The sequence below is a fragment of the Meriones unguiculatus genome, chromosome 9 (assembly GCF_030254825.1).
Source record: "Meriones unguiculatus strain TT.TT164.6M chromosome 9, Bangor_MerUng_6.1, whole genome shotgun sequence".
NCBI lineage: Eukaryota > Metazoa > Chordata > Mammalia > Rodentia > Muridae > Meriones > Meriones unguiculatus.
Window position 1 is genome coordinate 28,726,693 of NC_083357.1, and position 12,215 is coordinate 28,738,907.

Sequence of the window (12,215 nt, forward strand, 5' to 3'; positions counted from 1 at the left end):
CATGAGATCAAACTGACTTAAATACTTATGTTTATACTCATAGACGAGTGCTGTCGTCAGCCGTAGCAGTTAGAGCACAGACTTCATGATTGATCAAGCGACTGTTGGGTAGGCAGTGAGACATACAGATCCCCGTGCCAAGGATCAGAGAGCACTCCGGAAGAGGGGAGGGAAGGAAGGAGTTAAGCCACAGGAAGAAAGACCATGAAGTATCCTTTGTGAGAATGACAGGGTCATGCCAGTCATGAACTCACAGCAATTGTGATTGCCTATGCAGGGTGCACACAAGACTAAACTAGGAAACATTCCGTCATAGATGGGGGAGGGGCTCAAGAGGCCTGCTCAGCCCAGGGAAGCAAGCAACTGTCTAGGGCTGTTGGAAGAGAGGAAGTCACTGTCTTCAGGAGCATAGGAACTGATGTTACTCATACTCCAGGGGAAGGGTCACATTCATGCCCACCCCACTGCTCCTGGTTCAAATCAGAACGTTAAAAAGCAGATGCTGAGCCTGATGGGCAACTGTTGGGCAGAGTGAATGGAATTTTATTTAAGAACTGGGAAATAGTAAGATCTGGAGAGGACAGGGTCTCCACAAGGAGAGCAACAGAACCAGAAAATTTGAACACAGGGAACTTCCCAGAGACTCATACTCCAACCAAGGACTATTCATGGAGATAACCCAGAACCCCTGCACAGACGTAGCCCAGGGCAGTTCAGAGTCCAATTGGGTTACATAGTAATGTGAAGAGGGACTGCCTCTGACATAATCTGATTGGCCTGCTCTTTGATCACCTCCCCCTGGGGGGGAGCAGCCTTACCAGGCCATAGTAGAGGACAATGCAGCTACTTTTGATATGAACTGATAGACTAAGATCAGAAAGGAGAGGAGAACCTCCCCTATCAGTGGACTTGGGGAGTGGCATGCAAGCAGAGGGAGGAGGGAGGGTGGGATTGGGAGGGGAGGAGGGAGGGGCTTATGGGGGGATGCGAATGAATAAAGTGTAATTGATGAAAAATTAAAAAAAAATAAAATAAAATATTTTGTAGTTAAAAAAAAAAAAGCAAAACCATAAACAAAGCAAAAGCCAGGATAAAAAGGGTGTGAATGAGGAACTTAGTTGGGGTAGGAGGAGGCTAAGGCGGGGTGTTGGGATGAATGTGACCAGCATATACTGTATCATGCAAAACTGTCAAAGAATGAATTACTAAGAGGGAAAAAAAAGAAAGCTCTTGCTGCAGCAAGACCTGACGCAGACCCGGGAAAGTGGTAGAGATGTGAAATGGAGCTGAGGAAGATGAAGATGTGGAAGATCCTGTGGACCACGGATCAGGAGAACCACAGTAAAATCTGTTGAGGGCCTACATCTCTCCTCATGCTGTCATCTCTGGAATGAAGGCGCTTTGGGCCAATGGATATAAGCCACAGTTACTCTGGTAACCCAGCATTCGCCCATGCCGCATGCACAGGGCTCTAAAGAGGTACCAAATTCAATTACCAAATTTTCTGGCCTGCAGAGTGCTCTAGATAATAACTTGTATCATTTTTGTAAATAAAACATCTTCTTAAAGAAAATCTACACATTCTCAAATGGAGGAAAACCAAAATAACATAGCTTCAAGCATACTCTAACCCTAGCACCTGAGAAATGGAGAAAGGAGAGCACCTGCAAGTTAGAGGTCAACCCTGCATACAGAGCAAGATGGAAACAAACCTTGACCAACTAGGAAGAGCCTGTCCCAAATGTACATGAAAGGAGAGAACAGGAGAGTGGAAAGAAACAGATTGCCTCGTTTGTCATGCATTATACAGCTTTAATTTTTAAGGTCCTGTGGTGTTCACAGGAAGATAGACACAGGAATCATCAGAACAGAATTAAAAAGCCCCAAACAGATGCAAACAAAGACAGACCAGCTAATAATTGTTTCTGAGGTGTATTTTCTACATTATCGGTGTGTGCAAGCATGCATATGGGCATGTCATGGTTCATGCATGGAGCTCAGAGGGCAATGTTTGGAGAGTGGTTTTCTTCTTCCACTGTGAGTTCCAGGAATTTAACTAGGTCCTCAGGATGGCAAGACAATTGATAGACTCTGTATAATTCCATGCACAATATATCAAATAGATAATGTTGAAGCAATATATTCACTTTTAAATTTTTCAACATTAAGAAGTATTTTCAATTTTTTCCAACAGTAAGTAACACAATAGGAGTGCAAGTTAAGTGTCGGCTCTACAGGAGTTGGGAATTAGTTATTGATGTACAGGAAAATGTATTATAACTGGTGTTTAAATTTTAAAACCACAAAGGAATAATTAAGACTATGTTTACAACTTTTTGTCTTAAAGTGTAATTCAAAGAAAATTATGTAAAAGCAAAATGTACTTTTAAATGGAGTATAAAGTTAGCATCCATGCAAACGCAGTCAAATAAAAATCTATTCCAATGCCAGGGTGACACTGAACCCATCTAATTGTAGACCCATCTTTAGGGTCTAGAGTTTAATATTACTTTGACAAAGCTGATTTTTTACAAAGTTGGATGAATGTAATGATAGCCTTTACAATAAATAGTCCTAGAGCCATTGTACACCCATCCGTGCTTGGCAGGGGGTGGGGACAGGAAGAGGTATTCCTAGACCTCACACTTTATAAAAAAGAAAAACTAAACTTTTGAAACTGTAAGCCAGCCCCAACTAAATGTGTTCCTTTATAATATTTGCTTTGGTCATAATGTCTCTTCATAGCAACAGAAACCCTAACTAAGACAAAAGTTGGTATCAGAGACTGACGTATTCCTATGAGAGGCCTGGTCATGCTTTTGGAATGTGGATTTTGGGACTTTGGATTAGGAAATCCGTGGAATGCTTTAAGTACCACTTAATGAACCAGCCTAGTAGGAACATGCAAGACAGTGATACTGAGAGAATTTGAACTGTGAGGCCTGCTTCAAGAGGTTTCAGAGGATAAAAATTTTAGTATGTTGCCTAGAGATCATTCTTGTGATATTTTGGTGAAGAATGTGGCTGCTTCCTGCCCTTGTCTGAAGAGCATGGCCGAGACTAAAGTGAATAGATTTAGATCAATTTCATTGACAAAGGAAATCTCAAAACAGACTAGCATAGATTCTATCCTGTGGGTCACTCTTATGAAGAGCATTTTGATCAAATTTAGCAAGCTAAGAAAGGAAAAATGCAAAATGTATGGTTCAAGGATTAAAGGGGCAGCAGGAAGTGGAATTGAGCTAAATCCCATGTTCAAGGAGATAAGCAGGTTAAAAATACTAAATGGAATTAAGGGAGTAGAAGAAACAAACTCCCACCCAGCTAGGTTCTCATCCTGTGAAAATGGTGTTCCTCAGAGGACATTACCACCAATTCTAAATTTACAATGTGTTTGCTGTTTTACAAGAAATGTTGATATCATGTTAGGCATTATTATGACCTTGTTAATGTATATGTATTTGTGGTTGTACAAGGAATAGTTGTATCATGTTAGGTGTTATTATGAGCAAGTTATTGTTTTCTTTTGGAGGTAAGGATATATGACTGTGTGTGATGATTGTGATGACTGTTCTTGGTTGTCAACTTGACTGTATGTGGAATGAACTACAGTCCAAAAGTGGAGAGCTCACCCATCCAGATCTTGCATCAGGAAGATGCCTTTGATCTGGATCTTGAGGCTGGAAGACACAGGCTTCTTTTGATTTGTATCTTGAGGTGGGATGACACACTTTTGATTCAAATCATCACATGCCTTTAATCCAGATCTCAAGGTATAGTGGCTACGCTTATAAAGATCTATAATGAAAATGAATGAAAGAAAAGCTTAGGTCCAGGCATGGTTGTACACAACTTTAATCCCAGCACTCAGGAGACAGAGGTAAGCAGATCTCTGAGTTTAAGGACAGCCCGGTCTCCAGAGCAAGTTACATGACAGCAAAGCTTAGGTACTGAAAAACAAAACAAAACAAAACAAAACAAAACATTGAAAACAGAAATCTGATAATGATATAACTGAACGAGGGGGCATGTACCAGCCCCAGCAAGTAGCAGAACTTGGGAGCTTCAGCAATGTGATTTTGGCTTTAAAATTAAGGACAAGATTTCTCTCCATGACAAAACGAAAGTAGCTGAAGCTAGGAATGTGTCGGGTGTCCCTGCAATGAAGCCCAGAGAGGCCATTGTGTGGAGGGGGTTATGAAATCTCCCTCTGTAACTAAGGAAAGTTGGTGAGGTAAGGTGTGTGTCAGTAGTGTCACTGCATGGAAGCCTAAAGAAGCCACTACAGGAAGTTGTGAAGGTAAAGCCTGGATTGCCTTGGAGGCCCCAAGAGGTCAGACTGCTAACAGGAAGCAGAACCAGCCCAAGAGAAAGAAATGTGCTGCAGTCAACAAAGCTAAAAGTAGTTGAAGATCTGAAGAGCATTTTGACATCAGACATGGAGATGTTTTTTCTAGCTGTTTTAGCCTGTAGCATAATCATGGCCTTTTTGTATTCAGCCTACATTTTGAGCAAAAGATGAAATTAAGGTCAAGTTCTTAGACTCTGCTTCCCAATGTTATTAATAATGCTGACAACAAATAATCCTTCTAAAAGGTCATATTAACCTCATATTTACTGTGACACAATGGTATCTTTACTCATGCTCTGTTACCTCTGCACTTGGCTGCAGTCTGGAAGACCCATAACCATCATCTCATTTACCACACTTAGGACCAATCAGCTTAAAAGCTACCTGATAACACTTTGTCTAGTTAGCCAAAAATGGAACAGTGCTCTACCTGTACCTTCTGCACTTGGTTTCCTATAAAAGGCCTACCCTAAGATCAGGTTGGCATCAAAGTCCAATTTGTGGCTCTGATCACAATCAGTCATGGAGTGTGCACTCAATAAACCATCTATATCTAACTGAGATTGGTAACTGAGTGGTTTGTTAGTTATGCTTGGACTCTAACCGTTTTCAGTCTTGCTTAGTCATGTATTTCCTCACTATGCTCCATCCCCATGTTTTGGAACAGTAATGTATGTCCTGAACCATGATACATTAGAAGTATGCAATATGCTTTTTGATTTTGATATTATAGGGGATTACAGTGAAGAGATTACAAGAATCTCAGAAGAGACTTTGAACTTCGGACTTTTAAACATTGTTGAGACTATGATAGACTATGGGGACTTTTGAAGTTGGAGTAAATACATTTTGTATTATGTTATGGCTACAAGCCTATGTGGGCCAGGGAGTGGAGTGTGGTGGTCTAAATAAGTACGGTTCCCATAGACTAGGAGAGCTATTTACAAAACACATATCAGACAGAAAAAAGTAACTAGACTATGATAAGCACTTTTAAAAGCCCACAGGTTTTTTGTTTTTTGGTTGTTTTTTGTTTTTTGTTTTAATTAGAAATTTGAGGAAAGACACACAAAGTTCCTCCTATCCCTGATATCTGCAGTGGCAAACCATGTTCAGTATAATTGACTAATTAGCAAAATAGATACTAAAGCTAGAAGCTAACATCACTGCTTGCTGATCAAGATGGCTGAAAAAATGATAATGCCACAATCAGGCAAGGTTACAAGAGAATGCGTGACTCATATTGCTGCTGGTGGTATACGTGGTACAGGGAGACCAGGCATATCCAGATCACTGTAAAACCAAACCGACCTCTACAATAAGATCGAGCAATCACATGGTAGGCAGGGCATCTGTCCTCTAGAAACTAAACTAAAGTTCACTCATTGACCTGCTCATGAGTATTTGCATCAGCTTTACACATAATATCCTGAAACTAGTAAGAACGTCAGTGCCACTGATTGAGTGAACAGTGAACCAAACAGCATTCAGCAACCTGGAAAGCAGAGGTGAAAAATTCCAACCCCAAAGTTATAAGCTCCAGAACTCTGTTTATAAAACATTCCTTGAAGAATGGGATTATAGAACTATACAGCAGATTGAATAAGAGCTCAAGAAGGGTGGAGGTGGGAAAGAATGAGGCTTTGGGGAGACAGCATAATCCGTCACCGTGAAGACATTCACGGTGCTTTCGAAGGTATTACCACGGAAGAAACTGAGCTGACTCTGTTGTTTCTCACAACTGCATAACAATCTATAATTATCTCAAAATTAAACATTAAAAATTTAAAGCTGCATAGGACATCGGAAGGAAAATAACTATTACTGGCAACAGCAAGTACAAGAGCAATCATTATCCTGCTAGTACCAGTCATTATTGCCTGGACCCAGACAGCCTTGTACTTCTGCTGCCTTCCTGTGAAACATTCTCCAGACACTGCAATTCTTCTCTTCCTTTTACTCTCAGTCTTTGGTCAAATGTGGCCTCAACACACCTTTCCTAGCTCTACTTCCCATTAATACTTTATGCTCCCTCTTCCTATTCAAGTTTTTTTTTTTCTTCTTGGTATTAGTTGTATTTCATACTCATGGTTTAATTTGCTGATATCTCTCACGTGTTCTAGATAACCTGTGTGCCAGAGGAAGACAGATGTCCGGGTCAGTTTTATTCATTGTAGCATTACATTGCTTTTACTAAGGGCAGACATGAAACAGTTGCCCAGAAAATATGTTTTACAGTTGAATTTCAAAATAAACTATTTGCACTGTAGGGTAAAGCTGCAAAGGTGAGTTAAGGATATGCATTAGTGCAAAAACAAAGATAAGTTAATGTTCGAACAGACCGAGTTTTTCAAACTATTTGAACAATTTCTGTAACTCAGCACAGAAACCAACCAACCACCTTTTTAAGTGGGCAAATGATTTGCATAAATATTTCTACAAAGATATAAGGTAGCCAACAGGAGAATGAAAAGGGGATCCATTTTCCAGTTGTGAGGAAAGCATAAATTATAACCAATGAATTGCCTCATTAGAAAGGCTACTCTTAAAAAATGCTAAAAAATAACCAAGATTTGGAGAAATCAGAATCCTCACACATTACTAGCAGTTAAATGGCTGTGATGCCTAGATACACGTTGCAGGGTGGCTGCTGTATCACACATGCGTGTAGGTGGCAGAGAGGAGGGAGGCTGTGTCTATGTTGAGTATTCTGACTTACGAATATGTAACGTTCCCTGGGAAAAGCAAGCCTGAGACCACCATCAGTCCACTGCCAGGGGCCTGGATAGGGAGCCAACCTGAGAGAACCACTAACCATCACTGCACAGGCCTGGAGGGGAAACAAGCCAGGAGAGGAAACAAGCCAAAGTTTAGAAGAACCAAATTGAGACCACTGGGCCCAGGTGAGAGTGAGCCTAAGACAGATGATCCTCTCTTAGAGCCATTCAGGTGGGCCTGGCAAGGACCAGGCCTGAAAGCCCCCACCAGACTAGCACCACAGGTCTCAGGCAGCTAGCCTGACATGACTACCAGCCGGTGCTGGACAGGCCCGTTGGAGTGGAGGGCAGACCATGCCTGAAATGACCCCTGTCTAGCACCATAATGCACGAGTGGGGCAGGGCACTCCTGAGACCACTGAGATGACCCCAGATGCTCAGAGATCCTGAGCACCACCAGAAGGAGCAAGTATGTGGTAGAAAATGGAACAAAGAGAGAAATAGAACCATGTGGGCACAATGAAGAAGGGCAGAACTGGAGACTCAAGGCTAGTGAGGAACAGCCCGATATGAAAAGCCAGTGATGGCTCGTAGGACCATGGTGGAATCCTGGCCTGTGCAAACATCTGCGGCCACATCTGGGTTCATGGCCCTGCAGTAGAAGAGGTATGTTATCACCAAAGTCCTGACTGATAGTCCTTGTCTGGGCTGCTGCCCAGGAACATTTTGATGTCTGAAAGATGAGCAGACCTGGCCTCACCCCTCACCTGAGCATCTTGGGGGAGTTACTCTTGGGGCATGAAAGCTGGGGATCTGGACTGCTCAGTTTCATGACAGAGGGAGGGATACCCTCACCCCCTCACCCTTGCCACATGTGGCAGGCAGGAGACCTGGCCCTGGGGTCCTGAGAGCAGGAGAGCTTCCCTGTCCCTCACCAGCCGCAACACTGGGGAGAACAGACCCTGAACCTCACCTGGGCAGTACAGTGGAGCTGACCCAGATAGTGCGTGTGTGGGTGAGCCAGCCCAGAGGGTGTGAGCATGGGAGAACTGGCCCTACGACTTGCCTGCTATGTAGCAGCAGGGACAGGGGAGCAATGTCCTCCCCTACCCTTGCTCCTCACCACCTGTGACAGCTGGGAGAGCTGGCCCTGGTGTTTTGAGAGCAGGAGAGCTGTCCCTGCTCCTCACTTGCTGCAGGACTTAAGAGAGTGGCCATGCACCTTGCCTGGGCAGCAGGGTAGATCTAGCCCTGGTTGTGGGGCATGCTGGTGAGCCAGCCTGAGGACATGGGATCTTGAGAGCCAGCAGGCTGACCAGCTCCATTACCTCTCAGGCCCAGATCTAGGGCTTTGAATTGGCTCACCCCAACATCTACCCCATTGATGTGCTTCTGGCATGCATGAAGGGACTGGTTCTATAGATCCAAAACTACAGGGTCCCAATGACACAGCCACAGCAGAATATCCAAGAGGAGTCCCTGTGAAGATCCAGTATTGATAGAGTAGCAGAAGCCAGACGCCTCGAACCAGACCAAGGAGTCATTGCAATGAACATTTTCAAGCACAGAAGTGTGGACAAAAGGCTATACTGTGGGACACACTAAAACTTCCGTGATGAGATTTTTTTTTATCTTTTGGGGGAGGCTGCAAGGGTGGACGGTGGGTAGGAAGGAGGGGAAGATGAGTGGGATTGGGGTACATGATGTGAAATTTACCAAGAACCAATGAAAAGGGTTTTTTTAATGTTATAACCACTATCAAGAACAACAAACAAAAAAACTAGCACTTTAATCATTATGATTTAAAACAACATTATTTTTCATCCCAGCAATTTTACTTATAGTTACGTGAAACTGAAAGCAGGTACTCGAACAGTGTTTGCACTCTCGTGCTCATGGAAGGATCAGATCCTCGGCAAAAGGGAGGGAGACACAACCCAGACCAAGGAGTTCTATGAATGCATCAGGGTAAACGAAATGTCAGCACACATATTTCTTTACATTGTACAGGTTAATATTCAGCCCTAAACACACACGGTGTAACAACAAAAATGAACCTTGAGAATATTGCAGTAGCTGGCAAAGCTAATGGTGAAAGTCAAATGCTGTATGATATCACCTGTAAAAGATGTCTGTGGCCGACACGTTCATGGAGGTGGAAGGTGGAACGGTAGTTCCAGGAGACATGGGAGAGGAGCAATGTTAAATGAACATGAAATTCCAGTCTGCAAACTGAAAAGCTCTGTGGAGATGGATGATGGAAATATATGCATTTTTATTTAATGCATTTTATTTAATTTAATGCTGCAGAGTCACACACGAAAGATGGTTAAATTTTAAATAAATAAGTGTGTATATTTTACCACAACTTTGTATGTGTTTGTGCTGTATGTATTGTGTGTATGGGAGTGTGGTGCCCACGTGTGGAACAAGGGATAACTTAGATACTGGTGCTCGCCTTCCACCGTCTGTGAGACAGGGTCGCTTGTTATTTGCTGCCAAGCACACCAGGACAGCTAGCTTACAGGTGTCTGGGTGTCTTCTCCCACGTAGCCAGAGGAGCACTGAGATTACAGACACACACTCCCACATGAGGCTTTAGGGAGGTTCTGGGGATCCAGGTCCTCCTACTGTGGAGCAAGTGCTTTACTGAACTAACTCCTGTGTTTTTCAAGTCCAGACAAAATAAAGAACCAAAACCCAAAACAAACCAAACAAACAAACAAACAAAAATCAGGGCCTACTTGCACTGTATTAGCACTATATCCATAACATATAAAATTTTATATGTGTGTGTGTGTGTGTGTGTGTGTGTGTGTGTGTATACACATTGGTAAATGCTAGGCTGCAGGATGGGCATAAAATTCATATAAGAACAAGCTTATGTTTCTTTAAAACAAATTATAGCTAGTTATATGAGCAGCAGTTTCATCTCCTGTTAAGATCAAAGTAGACAGGGAATGAAGGAAGCGCCCATGTGGTTACATAATACATGCCATTGGAAGGAGACTTGTCTGATTGCAGAAGAGTCTGCCCCTGCAGAAAATACTGTGCACTTCTAGCTTTCTTCTGCAGAGAAAGAAATGAGCTGACTGCAGAATCATGGAATTAGATTAAGTTCTGGGAAGAATCAATACACATTATTCAAATGCCCCAAGCCCAACTTTGTAGTTTATTTAACAGGATTTATGAGAACAAAATTGAAGAATTCAATAAATTAAATTATCTTATACCCACTGGGAATAAGAGGACTCTTCACTAATAGAACTGAGAACTTATTTCCTGGAGAAGTAAATTCTTGATTATAAGGGGTATTCCCACCTCATGAAGAGAGGAACACTGTCCAAAAGCAGAGCCAGGGCAGCCACAGAGAGAGTGGAGCAGAGCTCAGCACTTGGAAACAATAGTCCTGTTTGGTGGGAGAGAAACATCGAAAAACTTAATTAAGAATTTCACTGGCAAAGTTTTTAATAAAACTTGTTTACATGTGGATTATACTCATAAGACCTCCTCCATCAAGATCTAGAGTACTGTCCTTCCTAGGGTCACCTTACTCTATTAAACCAAAGTCCACTCTAGAGACCACCACCATTTTAACTTCTATTACCATAGATTAGCTTTTCCTTGCTTTGTGAGCTGTTGGAAAATAAATGGAATCATACTGTGTGACTACTTTTTAATGTATCTGATTTTTTTTATTCAACTTAATGGTTTGGCAGTTTGTTCATGCTGGTGTGGATATCTGTAACTTGTTTGTTTTTACTGAACACCATTCCCAAGACCACCAAACAGCTAAAAAGCTAATAAGAAGTCCTTGATATCAGTAGTCATAAAAAAAAAAAAGAATACAAAGGAGGACCATGCTGATGACAGAAAGGCTCAAGCTCTACAGGTGGCAGTGCTAAATGTTGATTAGGAAGCAGATCTCGGGGTCAGGATATAAAGTGGAACCAATCCTCTGCAAAACGATGTGGTAGTTTCTGAGATTACTAGGCCTTACAGCCCCACAGTCCCATTCCATTCAAATGTCACTGTGGAGAAATGTGGCAATGTGTATAGTGGGTCCCGACCCAGAAACAACCCAAATTTCTATAGACCAAAGAATGGATATAAAAAAGGAAAGAGCACTGGACACTGCAAGTACCTAGCTCAGTGGCTGACACATTGTATTCCAAAGTGTCCAGTTTCATAAGCAGGATAGTAAGTCCTGAGACAAAGTGATTAATTTATGGTCCCTTCTGAAGAAACAGAAGCTGAGAGCTTGAATCACACAGTCAGAAAACTCCATACTTAAATCCCTACTCTTATTATCTATGTGGTTTTAGACACACCTGGATCTCCAACTGTTTAAGAGGTTTGTGTTTTGCAAAAACTAAAAGGGCTAGTTAAAAAGCACTCTAAAAACTGGAAGGGATCAGTGCAGGATAACATGCAGCATTTAAGATGCTTCAAATTAATGTCACCTATCATTATCATTAGGCAGAAAGAAAGTTGCAAGTATTTATCAAGCAGGTCATCCAAGGTGCTAAATAAAAATAAGAAGTGGGTCAGGGATATGGCGGAGCTTAAGTCAGAAAATTCTGGTCATATTTCTCATTAGATTTAGATGCCCAAATCATCAGTAAGAGGCAACATAATGTAATAACAAGAACTTCAAGTCTGAAACTCCAGAGCTTCAGGTTTGAATCTAGTCTCATCCATTGAGGATGAAATAGAATTTTAGGTAAGAAATGTAATCCTTCTAAGTTTGAATGCCAGCGCTGGTAAACGGTGACAGGCCTTCTTTCAGATGGTTGTTGTGGGTAACAAAGAACTTCGCAAACGGTTAGCACAAATCCAATTAGCCAAAGCTCGGAGCTTTGACAATCACAGTAACTGAATGAGAAGCCGTGTCTACTTGCGTCTCTCTTGGGACAAAGCTGGTGTGTGTCTTTTCAGACAGAGAGCATAGTGACTCTGGCAATGACTTTTAAATCCCTATTGCTCTCTTCAAGAATCTAGGAGTCCTTGTACCCAGGAAGCAAGCACACATGAAAAACTTGGCAACATTCTAGATACAAATGGCCTCAAACAATACATGAGGCTGCAGCTTCTGGATCCCACTGCTGCCACCTTCATTTCAGGTGGTCCTCTGTGCTTGCCAGTAA

At 42.2% G+C, this 12,215-nt stretch overlaps 1 pseudogene; it reads left to right on the forward strand.

Moving 5' to 3' along the window:
• The first annotated feature begins 6,971 nt into the window (after positions 1 to 6,971).
• On the forward strand, positions 6,972 to 7,094 carry LOC132656723 (small nucleolar RNA SNORA17; annotated as a pseudogene).
• The last annotated feature ends 5,121 nt before the right edge of the window (positions 7,095 to 12,215 follow it).